Source organism: Ictalurus punctatus, chromosome 13, assembly GCF_001660625.3.
Source record: "Ictalurus punctatus breed USDA103 chromosome 13, Coco_2.0, whole genome shotgun sequence".
In the NCBI taxonomy this organism is placed as follows: domain Eukaryota; kingdom Metazoa; phylum Chordata; class Actinopteri; order Siluriformes; family Ictaluridae; genus Ictalurus; species Ictalurus punctatus.
The window spans coordinates 26,032,993-26,040,000 of NC_030428.2; positions in this window are offsets into that span (position 1 = coordinate 26,032,993).

The following is a 7,008-nucleotide window of genomic DNA, read 5'->3' on the forward strand; positions in this document are numbered from 1 at the left end:
GCACAGAATTAGGAAATACACACACAAAATAAAAGGGCTTAGCTAGCATCCATGCTAATTAAGGAGAGTCTAATGATTTACTTCAAATGTATTTTTTTTCTTAAATATTATTAGTTATTTTTTTAAAGTCACCTTCAGTCATTGTAACAATACTGAATATAGAAAATAAAGGCAAAACAAATATATATATATATATATATATATATATATATATATATATATATATATATATATATATATATATATATACTTTTCTTCTTCTAGTGATCTTCAGAAAATTTGAATGATGCAACTTCCCGCTGAAAATGTCACTGGAAATATTCCACAGATTTCATAGGGTTGAGTGTGTTCAGGTTCAGTGTTGACTGGATGTACAAAAGATGGCTTCAAATACATGAATACATTAACGTAAGAACAAATGAGAGTTTTGAAGTATTTTAATCATTATACTGTATATTTAGGTTTAAGTTATAGTGGACTGGGGGAGGCAAAAATAAATAAATAAATAAATAAAGTGCCTTTCTATATATTATAAGTTATGTATTTAAAACATACACATACTATAGGTTTTTTTGTTTTGTTTTGTTTTTTTTTTGTTTTTTTAAATGTCTTCTACTTTTACTTTACTTACATATGTTTAAAATGCAAAGGAACCCCAGTCACGGAATCACCCTTATAGAGTAGACATCAGATAACCATGATGCAATCACTCTATTTAATACATTGCTCATGTTTCCCTTTCACTTGCTGTTGTTCAATGCCAATTTGCTTCCTGAAGTTGAAATCCAAATCGTCTAGTGGGCCTAATATGTTTTGATTTTCCCATTAGGAGCCCGGTCATTCTTGTTTATGCAGGTGTGATTGTCATTAGTGCAGTCCATCAGCAACATCCCGGCAGATTGAACGGGACTGCGGTGTTAAACGGCCGCATCACGTACAAAGTCAGAGACACTTTATGAGCCTTTATTAACCTTAAGTTAGTTAAACTTACCCGTGTCACTGTCGCTTCTCATTTGTGAGCTTCGTGTTCACTTTAAGTTGAGTAAAAGCTGTTTTGTGGTCGGATCCGAGCCACAGATTTTCCTGGAGACACGTCTGCCTCTTGAACATTTATTACATTAATTCAGTTGGCAGACGCTTTTATCCAGTATCCAGTCTACATACCCATCCACCCACCCCCTCCAACACACACACACAGAGTGAGAGCAGAGAGTTTCAGGGTTAAGGAACTTGCTCAAGGGCAGTCCTGAGATTTGAACTCACAACCTTTATGGTCTTAACATCTTCAGTAACACTGCCTAAAGCTTTTGAACATAGGAAGGTGCCTATAATATATCTAACATCCCAATCTGTAACTCTGTGCACTGTCTAGGTCATTCCTCAGTGACACTGTGCAGCTCAAAGCATTGGAATTGCAGATTAAGAAAATGGGATTTAATCGAGCTTAGTATGAATGTCTCGAGGGGAAAACCATATTTGGGCATCTACAGCTTACAGACTTTAATAAATACAAATAAATAAAAATATATTATGTGCAGTAAAAAAAAGAAAAATGATCGAGAGAGATGAGAGAGATGATACTTTAATCAAGGGTCTAGTCCATCAAGGGTTGCCAAGGGTCTAGTCCATCTATGACTGGCCATCACCTGACTGGCATTGCAGTTAACCAATATCAGTCGTCTTGCAGGAAGTGCACAAAATGGCACCTTTTCAGAGTGGCCCAGTGATCAGATGCTTGTTGTGGACACCACATCCCACACCTGGCTCCATAGGTAGGTCCTGGTAACCTTAATCTGGTAACATTACTCTTTTGAGAGGAGTCGGTTGAGGTGATTTGGACACCTTGCAAGGATTCCCCAAGTTTGCTCCCACTAGAGCTGTATCGGTGACATCCCACTGGATGGAGGCCCTGAGGCAGACCCAGGAACCACTGGAGAAATGATCTCACAGTTGGCCTAGAAACATGTGAGGATCCCCCAGGAGAATCTGGAATCTGTGGCTGGGCTTGGAGTAGTGTAATACGGAATGAGAGGCGCCACTTCCTCAAAGGCAGTGTAACTTCTGCTAACAGCTATTAATAACTTAGTCCTTAGCTAGTTCTACTAATTCTACTTTTACCTAATTTTCTCCCAGTTATTGCTAATTCCCACCAACTAAACCTTGTTGAGAAATTTAATGAAAAAAGAAAACAACATAAAGTGCATTAGGCTACGTTCACATTACAAGCTTTCTGATATTTTTCCTCAAATCGGATCTATATTAACGGTTCACATCGGTTACTTTAAATATCCCGTATCTGTCTTTAATGGGAATGTACCTATCCCCCATGTTGCATACACACATCTGAATCAATTTTGCATGAGTTGTATGCATTAGGAACAACAAAGAAGCCATTTGTTAGACAATCCATTATATTAGAAGCAACAAATGAATGCCCTAGTAGGCCAAGCTTGTGTCGCAATCTGCTCTGAAGGTTGGCAAACATATGTACAGTATATGATCAGGTCGAGAAGGTGAAAAAAAGGCCAGATGGCTGGCTTTTGCTGTTTTTGCAGCTATTGCTGGCACTGCTAAGCTGAGAGATCTACAGATTGAAGCCTTGGGACCACTGTTTGGACAGGATTCACAGAGTATTTCTGCAGGAGAACAAGTAGGGTTATCCATGAAAATGCTTCCAAGTTATTCATAAAAGATGCACATTGAGCAACAATGGCTAAAATGTTCATTCAAATCTTTTGTCTCCTTGAATTTGGACTTAGTCACATCAATTCTGATCCGAGCATTTTCATTCACAATGCATGGTCACGTGTCAGATATGTATGATAATGATAATGAGTCTTTATTAATCTCATTTACATCACAGCATAGTGAAAATGTTTTTCTTCGCATACCCCGGCAGGTCAGGAAGTTGGGCTCAGAGCGCAGGGTCGTCCATGATGGAGCACCCCTGGAGAAGAGAGGGTTAAGGGCCTTGCTCAAGGGCCCAACAGTGGCAGTTTGGCAGTGCTGGGGCTTGAACCCCCGACCTTCCGATGAGTAACACAGAGCCTTAACCGCCAAGCCACCACTAACACCAAAACATGAAAGTGGTTCAGGTGTGATTTGAAAAGATCAGGGCTGGTTTAGTTTGGCTGGAATTACTGGTTTGAATCCCATGTCCACCCTGTGTGCATGGAGCTTGTGAATGTTCTCCCCATGCTTCGGGGGTTTCCTCCGGGTACTCCAGTTTCCACCCCCAGTCCGAAGACATGCGTAGTAGGCTGATTGGCATTTCAAAATTGTCTGTAGTGTGTGAATAGGTGTGTGATTGTGCCCTGCGATGGGCTGGCACCCCATCCAGGGTGTCCCCCATCCTGTACCCCAAGTTCCCTGGGAAAGGCTCCAGGCTCCCCCACAACCCTGTATAGGATAAGCGGTATAGAAAATGGATGACTGGATGAAAAGATCAGAATTTTGTGTCCACACAAATCAGATCTGTGTCATATTAATGTAAATTTGTATCACTCCAACCTGGTAATGTGAAAATAGTTTCAGTAAGGTGTTGGGCCACCATGAGATGCCAGAACTGCACAGTACAATCCCTAGTGTTGAATTAACACCCAACGTGTTCATTTTTGTCCAATGGACACATACATAAACACCGTAGGGTGTAAATTGACCACTCTTGGTGTTAAATCAACACTGGGGATTTTGCTGTAGTACAGCCAGAGCCAGATTACCAGTGCCACTAGAGTTCTGAGAGGAATTTTAGTTGTTGTTTGACACAAGAGCACGTCGTACAGATCCAGAAACAATTTACTTGATGAAGCAAGGAATTTTTTCCAAAATGTCCTGTTTCCCTCAACTACATAAACTAAATGAGTAATGCACCAACTATACGCTGAATCTTTCATTTTGGGGATTATGGTGATAATGAAAGTAAAGCATGCACAGTGACATGACATATCAGGAAAGTAAATATGTGCTTATCACTGCAGGGTGACCTGTCAGTACCATATCACCCTGCAGCTCTGACCTGGTTTCCCACTGACGTTAAGCAGTGTTGAGTCGGTTCAGTACCAAGATGGAAGACCTCCTGTGGAAAACTAAGTCTGCTGTTGGAAGTGGTCTTAGTGAGGCCAGCAGGGGGTGCTCACTGTGTGGGTCCTAATGCCCCAATATTAAAGTACTGTCTTTTGGATGAGACGCTAAATCTGAGGTCCTGACTCTGACCTGTGGTCATTAAAAATCCCAGAAAACCTCTCGTAAAGAGTAGGGGTATAACCCTGGAGAACTGGAGAAATTCCCCCCATTGGCCCTTATCTATCATGGTGTCCTAATAATCTACATCTCTGACTTGTCTACATCACCCTCCCTTCCTCTCCACCAACCGCTGGTGTGTGGTGGGAGTTCTGGCGCACTATGGCTGCCGTCACATCATCCAGGTGGATGCTACACACTTGTGGTTGTTGAGGAGACCCCCCCCCCCCCCCAAATGTAAAGCACTTTAAGTGCCTAGAAAAGCACTATATAAATCAAAGGAATTATTAATGATTATTATTATTATAATTATTATTATTATTATGCCTGGCATGTTTATATCCCTTGTGTGCTGATAATACTTCTCCTAAAAAGCACAAAAAGCTTTTCAACCACTTCTTCAGGTAAAAAAAAAAAAAAAAAGAAAAAAAAAAAAAAAAACTTTTAATGCATGACCCGCTTTAACACTGCATAGCTCCACTCCATTTTTCTTCAAACAGGAAAGCGTACCAGATGTCATGTTTGTACGCTAGGCACGGACAGAGAATTTCGCTCTTAAATCTATGGGCAAGTGTGGGAGGAAAGACATGTCTCTCGCTCATATCTGCCCTGCAACTAGGAAAATAGCCACAACAAACTAGGATTAAAGTGGTGATCTTTAATCATGATCATCAGAGATAAATGTGGTCTTTTATTTTCAATACCTAAGATGGACTAGGATCTTAAAGTTCCTGAAACACTATGTATCCAAGAGTCCAAGAGGCAAGAAAACCTCAAGAGATCAGGCACTAGTAGTAAAAATAAATAAATAAATAAGATAAAAGAGGTTGTGGCCTTTAAAATCACTTTGAGTGCTAGAGGCCTACAGCAGATTGCAGATATGAAGGCGTTTTTTTCTTTTTTTTTTCCTGAATTTTATAAGCAGTGCCCTGTACTACAATGTAAGTTCAACTCTGCCACAATTGCTGTCGAGATTTACTCTAGCCATGTTTGACTGTCTGGACGGCCAGCAATAACGTCTGCTTTTTTGTCCCCCTTTCTTTTTATCTAGACATAGAGTATATAGCATGCTATGGTAGGCATCTGTGGTGATTAGTACTCTCCATTAGAGCAGCACTACCAACCAGACTTCTGTTAGGAACGCAATGCATTACCAGTTTGCCAAGGACACTGTATGTCAAAGTCTAAGTGGGTCTAGCTGGTGTCCATCTTTGACTTCAAAGAGATTCAGACATCGATAGATGTCCTGAAGCTTGGCTATGCACTCAGTATAGTATGAAGTGTTTATGTCACTGTACTGTGTCATACATATGTAGTGTGTCATATGTCACGACATGACACTGGGCCACCTTTTCATCGGTCACATCATTTTATAAGAAGAAATCTAAAAGAAATATCTTCTTTTTTTTTTTTTTAAACTTTGAATTATGGGCGATTATGGTCACTTGGGCAGATTTTCTGGAACCCACTACCTCTCTATAGTTTCAACAGAATTAGAGGGTGAATTCCAGGGATTTTCTGGAAAGAAAAATAAGCCACTAAAAGGTGTTTGCCATTCTACAAGATGCATTACCCATTCTGACACTCAGTTGGAGGTTTCTATTTAGAGCCTTAAAGCCTTCCCATACGTGTGCATGCCAGGAATTTGTCATGGTTCTAGTTGCTAGTTGTGGTAAAGTAAATTAGTTGATGCAAAGAGCCCGGTGTATAAACATTTCAGGGGTCCTGACCTACCTTACATTTTCAGACAAAGGGTAGTAAACTGCACCTTGTGCCTGATGCTTCCTGGGATAGGCTCCAGGTTCCCCGTGACCCTGAAGAAGGAGTAAGCGGTAGAAGATGGATGGATGGATGGAAGGGTGCTAAAATGTACCGTTCCTCGTCACTGTGCTGGTCCCATCAAAGGTACACTTTTTGTATCTGTAGTATGCACATTAAACCTAAAATTTGTATATAATGGGGCGCACAGTGGCTTACTGGTTAGCATGTTCGCCTCACACCTCCAGGGTCGGGGGTTCGATTCCCGCCGTGGCCCTGTGTGTGCGGCGTTTGCATGTTCTCCCCGTGCTGTGGGGGTTTCCATGGGGGTTCCATGGTAGGCTGATTGGCATGTCCGTAGTGTATGAATGGGTCTGTGAGTGTGTGTGATTGTGCCCTGTCCAGGGTGTACCCCGCCATGTGCCCCTTGTGCTCCTTGGGACAGGCTCCAGGTTTCCCCGTGACCCTGAAGACGATAAGCGGTATAGAAGATGGATGGATGGATGTGTATATAGTGTAGCTTTAACGCTTTAAACGATAATTACAATCCATTTATGTACCCCAGGTCATTTGTAAAGGTACATAATATCCACGTTTCCAGATGGAAAGTACTTATTACAGGTAGGAAAGATAAGGGTACTACCCCATAGATAAAGTATGTACAGTTGAGTACCCCTTTTTTTTTTTCTGAGTGTACACTGCTGTCCTATTATGTAACAGGAAAAGCATTACTTTTCTGAAACCTGCTATCTCACTAATATCTCAACAGGACTAGATGGTGAATTCAGGGCATATTTTTGGGGGTAGTTAAGGCTCCATAGCTTCCTAAAAGAGCTTGTAGGTACCTGTAGGTAGAACCTTTAAGACTTCCTCCAGGCTGGACAACCCAAGAATATTTAATGGTTCTAGATTTAGCACTGTGTGTAGCTATTTGTGATCATCACCAGTTGTAGTAAAGTAAATGATGTGGTACAAGGATCCCAATGGATACCATGGCCCAGAATTCCTTCT